Source organism: Lingula anatina, chromosome 1, assembly GCF_051362555.1.
Source record: "Lingula anatina isolate TDL-2025a chromosome 1, LinAna3.0, whole genome shotgun sequence".
NCBI lineage: Eukaryota > Metazoa > Brachiopoda > Lingulata > Lingulida > Lingulidae > Lingula > Lingula anatina.
Window position 1 is genome coordinate 42,168,783 of NC_141767.1, and position 8,927 is coordinate 42,177,709.

Sequence of the window (8,927 nt, forward strand, 5' to 3'; positions counted from 1 at the left end):
AAAATTGTTAGTGAAAAAGATGATGTCAGTTGTCAGATGGACACAAAAATGTGCACAGTTTCTCTCAAGCGATAAATACGACGTATCTGTGTGCGTGTTAGTGTATTTTACATGTATTATGGCGTGTTAGTGATTGTACCGTTTTCGTTGCCTTTAACGGGAGTCTTCCAAATTGGTATCTATCCCAATTTACATAAATCTTCAAACTTTCTAAGCAACCCATTGACCAACCATATATCTATATAAGACAATCATTGAATCAATCTGGCGTCTTTCTGGTAAAAGGTATCGATCGGGATACATAATATAACTGTCAGTGTCTTAGTGAAATATATCGCTTAGTACATTTTCTCTTCAAGATCAACGGAAAACACAACGAAGGTAAACATTTGTGAACCCCTTTCCTTTTTATCAAAATTAACGTTACAGGTTTGCAAAAAAATGTACATGCAGACTGCTGTTATATCGTCCTCCCGAAACGTGGGACTAACGTGCTGAGTTTCGAAATGAGTTCCATTAAAGGAATATGATGATGAACACGCAATATACATGTAGGTCACTTAACTCTAGCGTTATTAAGCACAATTTGCTTTTACAATTGGCCTTCATATTATAACTACTACCGGTACTATGTTTCTGTCTACAAGTAACATGTTAATGGTAGACCACATATACCATGCTTAAACAGGTGTTCCTAGAGGATCTCATTCAGCACTCACCAGTATCCAATTACAGAATTCATTTCAAACGGTGGATATGAATTGATCAGGAACACTGTCTGCATAACAACCGAACGAGTTACCACTTGTTTCTTCAATTGTTGCAACAAAGATGCATTCACAGGTGGCGGTGCTAATGTCTTGTAGTAGAAAGTGTAATAACCTTTTTCTAGCGATCTATTCTGTATCACAGGATCCCTTGTTCTATAATCAATTAAAAGTGTAAATGCGAAGCATCGCACCATCTGCTTCCTCTCTAAATCTCAGCCTTCTGTTTGGTTTGCTTTCAAGACACACAAGTCGAAACTTAAAACTGTTCACAAAGCAGAAACCCCAAAAAAGAAAAAAGAAAAAAAAATCCGAGGATTTCAATTTAATAAGTTGTTTATGCGTACATATTTTGAAGCCATGTAGCATGGTTGCATGACGGATGTACATGCATTTACATTTGCATTGGAAGACAGTGCATTTTAAAATTCGTATCGTCAAACAACAGCATATGCTGGGGTATAACGAAGGCAAGATAATGGAATGAACATGGTCTACAAATCGCACAATAAACTTATTGACTGAAGTTTTTGTAGCATGTAACATATGCGTGAACATTAAACATTGATCATTTTTATACAGTATGCAGGACAACCAAGTGTGAAAGCTATTCTGAAACTGCAAACACCACATCAACATCAAACATTCATAGGTTTTGTCCCATCAGGTGTGTTTCTGATCAAATGGATTCTGTATACACAATGGCACGTACTCCATAAAAGCATCCATGTCCCATGCGGGTTTACGAGGATTAATTCGGAGACCGTTGGAAACTTTAAAACCCCACTGTTCCCAGAGAGGATTTCCCGTAAATAGCCAAAGGACTTGGAATCGGCTTGCAATCAGCGCAAACACCTGTCGAAACACGGAATTGATTTGTTTATGTGTAGTAAATTACAACAGCTAAGGATCTTCCAAGTGGAGATTAAGAAAACAGTATGACATCATTTTTGTTATGAAATGAATTCAGACAACAACAACCCTGTGGTAAGCCATCTTATTTATCTCATACAAATACACCAACTAATTGCCTCCATGCGTTGAATGATTCATCAATGTTGAAAAGACCTATACACGGTTTTTCCATTTTTAGTCGAGTTACAATGAAAAACCACAAAGGTAATGCTTATAGAGTCGCTTAAAGAAGCTACCCTCTTTTTAGGTTAATTACAAATGCATGTCATTCCTAAAGGCATATTAAAACTTTACTGCAATGGTTTCATCATGGTTTAATGAACCACGTATATATTTACTATATATTTTCAACGTGCCGCTCCTGTTTATGAGGTAAACAACAAAAATAGACAAACGTTTATGACTTTTTTCTTTCATCCCTTTAGAACAATGTGGTAAATGAAAGTGCACTATTACATATTTTTTTCTAAATTGACAGTAGGTAAAGTCAAATATGGTAACATTGGAAATTTCAGTTTCATATGTCATATTTTCGCCATGCCTGATGTGAATTTTTAAATAACAAAAAAAAAAATGCAGTCCTTAAAGTCACAATTTTTACTCCTGAAAACAATTACGTTGAAAGTCAATCAAGGTCAAACATCATGGGTCCCTTGAGAGTTGATAATGGCTCAGATGGCGTCCAAATTACCCTCAGGAGGATTGATTCGTTTATGAGTAATGATAGAACGGAGCTGGAAACAAGATGGTCTTGTTTGATAACGTTTGATATGTCCACAATCGTAAAATTAACGATCTATACCCACAGAAGTATAAAAAGAAGTTAATTTTACAAAATTATACATTATCGTATTGCCTGATTGAAAGAAATCAAGTTGGAAAACAATTGGACTTCCTGTGTTGGTCATCAATCATTTGGATCAATACGTTTTGTTTAAGTTCATATGTTAGCATCAAGGCCGTGTGACGTGGGTCATCTTTGTATACGAGATGGTAGCAACAAGAATGGTTTCATATCAGTCACAATCGAAATGCTTTGGTCACTTTTTGATAAGGACTTTGTTGTTTAACAGCAGATTAAATGATATGGTATAATCCTTTTCCCCTCCGATGCCCCATAGGATTTGCGGGAAGACTCGCCCCTTCTTTGAAAATTTGGCTCAGATTCATAATTTCCCAAATGTGTCAAATTGTAAACAACGTTCCGTGATACATAGAGTCACCGACTTTGGGAGGTTGCTCCACTTGTATTACAATTTTACCACAAAGGGACGTCATCACGAAACAAAATGCAACCAGACAGCATTAGCCACGTTTCACCACACGTGTTAATACACGCATCTATTTAGCAGAGATATTATCTCATTGCCCAATGTATAAGATATTATCACCCACAAATTTACATCTGATATTCCTTTAATTTATTCACTGTTTGGTATTGAGTTGTACATTCAATGGTTTGATAAAATGTTGGAACTACTGCGGTACTTGAAATCATCTGATATCAAATTACTTGCTCGCACGTCACCATAGATTATACTGGTATGCTTCGAAGAATCTACAATACACTTTTCAAGTGCTTCCGAGAGTCCGAATATTACGTTTCATGGTTCTTATCACACATGAGCCTCGTTTTTTTTCATGAGGAAGTTTCACGTGAATATTACTCTGCATTGCATCGAGTTAGCGTATATATGTTTTTACTAAATAATTAAAACACTTCAAACGTAAGGAACAAAAGCAAGTTGACCAAATAAATAAAATTCTTCACAAAATCTTGCAATAACAAGAGGGTCGAATTTACTGTAGGTATCTTCTTGCATTGGTGACGGAAGCACGCCCAGCAGTTTGGCTAACTACAATATATTTGCCGATGGCAATACTTCAAATATTGGGTAAAATAAAGTGTTTTGCATCACACTCCCCACTTTCTATATGTAATCCGCCTTGCGACGTTTTCGTTAAGCAATCCCACTATGACGTCGTCGCATTTAACTTCACCTAGTTCAGTAACAGTAATTGCTTCATCTTGGATGTCATCTTTGTCCATGTCTTTACATACACAGCAGTAGTGGTCTGTCCTGGAAAGAAGATCATCGTTATTGAAAGGAAATAAGTGAAAACAATGTGGAGAGGCATAATGATTAAGGTTGGGGAACAGAATGGCACCATTACGTAATACTCCGCATAGTCCCAATAACCCATATTTATGCCAGTTGGGATTCAAATTGAATCAATTTTTGCCTTGTTTAAATTTATTACATTTCTTATCTCAAAAGACAATTAAAATGACAATGAACAAGCACGCTAATGTAGTATCCTTAACATGTCTTAAAGGTCGTTATAACATCTGAATCAAATTGAAAACCTATATTTGTACCGGTACTAGTATACCTACATGAACTTACTGCACCGTGATCAACAACCCCGGCGGAGAGCGGAACGAAAAGATTGTGGAAAACGGCAAAACATGACGTCAAATATCGGGCAATTTTGTTTGTGTCTGTAAATCATGATAAAATGTCGTATGATCACATAAAATAAAATAAAATAACAATTCCTAGAAAAACAATTCCAAGAAACAGAAATAGTAAATGAATAAACATGCTTTGTAACAATTGCTGTTTAATAAGACGAAGTTTACTGTGATGACTTCAAAACGTGCGTTTGTATTCTTGCTGTGAACTAAGTACAGCTCTACAGTATCTCGAAGCGTATTCATGCAGCCTTTAAAAACCGCATACATGTACTAACCTGTGATAGCGCTGACAACCATTCCAACCATCACAACCACCAGTACTCCAAAGCCACTGTACCACAGGTACGATAACTTGTACAGGCCATTCAGCGGGGAACTGAAACAAAATTGGTTGCATTCAGATTTCTAGTTGTTACCTGCAAGGTACAAGGCATACCTGATAATAATGAGGTTGGGGATGATGGCCATTGAAGAAAGACCTTTCTACGGCCGTTGTGATTTCAATTTACAAAAAAAAAATCTACAACACGCCTCGGTCGTTTTCTGCTTTCGACATGTAATACAGTCGCGTTTATACCAAACCAGTACCTGGGGCTTGCATGTACATGTAGCCACTCATTCTGCTCAGATTTTTAACCCATGCAGAATACATAACTCTGACCATCTACTGTGCATTGCTCATGGAATTTGTCCTCTTTGTGTAACTAAGATATTGTTGTTGTTTTTTTCACTGCTACAGCCAGCTACATCAAAAGTTTTGTGAAAATTGTGTTATTCAAATTTCCAGAAAAAACAATTGTACCTCTAAGTTGTCGAAATACTGCATCATTTTACCGGAAATGTACGTCAGCGTATCTGTAGTTCTAAAACTTCTAAATATTTAACGACCAACACAAGGGCGGCTCTTACTTAACACTTTCTAAACAGATTTTCATCTTTGATACTTACACATTGCAGTCCGAGTTTCAACGGCTCATTTGATTTCTTGTGTAAACACAATTGGATGAATCAAACAAACAACGGGATTGAGAACGAATAGAGATAGAATTCCTTTTAAATATTTACAGAATGCTTTGAAGTTCAGCAAAAATTAAAAAAAAAAAAAACGATAAAAGCATGAGTATCTGAGATCACCTTTATGCAGGAGATAAGTGTCCCTTAAATTATATAAAATAATACTTTGTGTACTAACTAATTAGGTGCTGGAGTGACCATGGGATATGCAATAGTAGTAACTGCCGTAGTCACATTAGTGAGAGATTAGTTCACAGCAATGTAGCCACCAGTGGACTCAGGCGCTGTCCAGACGATGGACGATGTGCATGAGAACCAATACCAATCCAGAAACAGAGAAGAAGGCTGGTGATAAGACCGGATATCGCACCCTGCGAATGCGAAAAATGAGTGAAATTGGGTCAAAAGTTTCCAAATCCTAAATGGCTGTTAGACATTATTGTTGCTATTACATCTTTTTTATTTCTTGGAACACTAATTGGATGTATTTGATTGTCAATCAGTGGAAATGGCCAAGTACTTACATGAGGCGAATGCGAATACTACTTGTACCAGTTTGCTCACTTTGACTTTCAATTTTACACATTTCGCAAACACCACTCACTACCTTCCAGTTGGCCCAGGGAAAGAGAATCCCCAAAGTAAAAGTGCCCAGTACAGGGCCGCCTACCATACTACCTAACTTAAGTGCTGCCTGGAGAAATGACAAGAAAAGATCTAAGTTAATACAGTGTGTGAAATGAAATTGATGGCACTCCAGCACTAATGTCCATTTAAGTCAACAATAAAGGTACAGTTCTTAATGCACATTTCTCATTCTATCATTTTAAACAAACAATTCTTTGTATCAGTAGCAATATCTACCTGCAGCACACCTCCAAGTTCAACCGCCAAAAATGCCAAACCAATTACGATACCACCAAATACCGCAGCTGACATGCAGGTATGGCGTTGAAATCGACGAATTATTCAAGGTAAGACCCCATTCCCAGAGATTAGATCGATCCAACTAGATCGACCTAACTCCCTGGGGGTTCACGCTAAATAGCTGTCAGCCGAGCGGGCACGAAAGTTGTAGTAGGCGGGACGGACATTTAAGCCGGATTATCTGACAGTAATCTAGTGAGACTCCCCACGGGGATAGATCGATCTAAAATCTCTGGGAATGCCCTCTAATATGTAACAATACAATTTCGGATGCAAAACACTGGACATGTACTGTCAGAGTCGTAGTTTTTATAGTTTGGTTGAGAACCTAAGTTTTGAATGGGTTGACAGGAACAGTAAAATTGCCATTATTTCTAAAATGGAATTTTATCACTTTTAGATAATTGCCTGGTGCTTGACTTGGTATAAATGAGCTCAAATGAATAGTATAATCTTTTGATCTGGTATCAGCAGTCTGTAATATTCGCATAGGTTAGTATTATCTACCAGAAACCTGCTAGGTTATGAATTCATTTCTGAAACTGTGTAGAAATCTTCGCAGGACGCCGTGCAAAAATGTGCACAGAATTCGCCAGAGAAATATCTGTAAATAAAGTAAAAAATCTCTCTGTGGTCCCGGTAGAGGATATACGTTAAGCAGGTTTACTTACACATGCTTTCTGATATCAGAGTGGCTCTCCTATCAGACATGCCTTTACAGCAGAATTCCTTAAACAAGGCATGTGAGGAAACTGTGGCCAGGCTGTTGACACCGGAAAATAAGGTGCTAGAAATAGTGATAGGTTTATTAGAGTTTTCAATTGGTTTTTTATTCTTCTTACTTCCTCTAATTCATTTTTGATTTATGTCAAAATTCAGTTCAAATTTCAATTATATTAATATCCAATCATTTGGAATATCTTCATCGGAGTTATTTCTTTTCACATGACAATGCGCACCTAAGCGCCCCGCCGAAGAGACAGGCGACAAAGAGGCCTGGCAAACCAGGCGCGAAGGCTAGTTTATCCATCACGAAGAACTGCAGCAGCTAGGAGGAAATATGACGCATGCATTAAGATTATTTTGCAAAAAAAAAAAATCACTGAATCATGCAAATTCGTTCGAACATATCTTTTTCTGTAATTAAATCGTGGTCACTGTACGCCTTTTCATAGCGTGCCAGCATGACGCATGCACAACACCTAGAGGAGATGCTTCGCACAAACAGAATGGCCTGGACGGTGCGTAGGCCTATATATCCTTTAGAAAACGGGTCCAGCGAATGATTTACACGACACAATATACAAATTGGTGGGTCGTTATGTAAATGTCGAGCTTAAAAATGCATCCTTATGTACAGATTAAGTGTTGTTTCTCTAAAACCCGAAAATTTGTATATAATGTATCGCTTCCCCTTTGATATCAGAGCGTCCATTGTGTTAGATGAGCCTAACACATAGTAAAAGAATAAAAATAATAAACTAACACCACACCATCCTTCTCACCATTCAAACATAACATAGTATTGTACCTGATCCTGGTTGGTAATATCTTTAGTCATTGGGTCACAGATCAAAATGGCGATCAAACCTGGCACGTTTATCTACATGTACGTGGCTCTAGAAAGAAAACCCTACGATATTGCGTTAATACGTTTGTACACACAGTTCTTGCATTTCTCAGGGAATTCTGTACGCATACGGTTTAATATCCACTTAAATTATATATACGGTATGGGAAAATACCATAACCTGACGTTTGTTCCAAATAATCTTTCTTTTTGAAGGAAAGCATACAAAGTTGGAGGTCTGAAACTAATATTTGAATGGCAACACTTTGAGTGTTTCCACTATTGTTCTCTACAAAAGCATGGAAGACTATGTTTCATTTTAATCAATATAAATGATATCCAGCAATCCAAAGAAATCCTCTTGAACAAAACGAATGTTACCAAAACGGTCTCGCACAGAAAGGTTGGCTTTTTTTTACTTTGTTACGTACTTTGTTTTCTTACTTTGCTCCTGTTTTCTTTTATCAATGTGTTAAGTGGGAGGTAATAAAGCATGTCGTAAGCATTCATGTCGATACTGTTACTAGTGGAGTGAGAAAAGTATTGGTAACATTTTATGTACCTAATCATCTTCGGATTTCTGGAGGCTGTCAGTGTGGGTAACATGTTCTGTCCCTGGTCATGGATATACATATGCACCGAGTGTGATTTCCCAGTAACGCATATAAACTACTTCTACTAGTTTCTTATATGACTCAAATAAAGTCGACATACCAATGGATAAAATGGGGTTTGGCAGGTAGCAATATTTTAAGACCACCTGAAAATTGTGACAGTATACTCCAACAGTATTGCCAAAAATAGTCATGGTTTAAGGGGTATCGATGCGTCATAAAGGCTTAAATTTGTCAAAATAGCTTTCGTCCGTTTCTTTTGTGAAATACAAATCTTAATGTTAATGTAATTTACACAATGATCGGTTGCCTAGTTATTATGTTAAAGTAAGATGAAATATATGGGTATCCTTGTACATGTAACAATGTACTGTACATAAATGCGGTAGGGGTGACTCCTTTTTTGCTATAGGGGAGTATATATGAATCCACTGTTTGTCTGCCCTGCAAACTATGGCATAATAATTGCTCTAATAATGTAATGTGCCATATTACATGTATATGTACTTCTCATGTTATGATGGAATATTAGTAAATTTCTAGCTGAAATATGTACAGTGATAGTTGCTGTCGTCATTGTGTGTCGACCAATCAAACGGAATTTCTCTTTAAACACATTTTCAAAAATATTAGAGCATCGA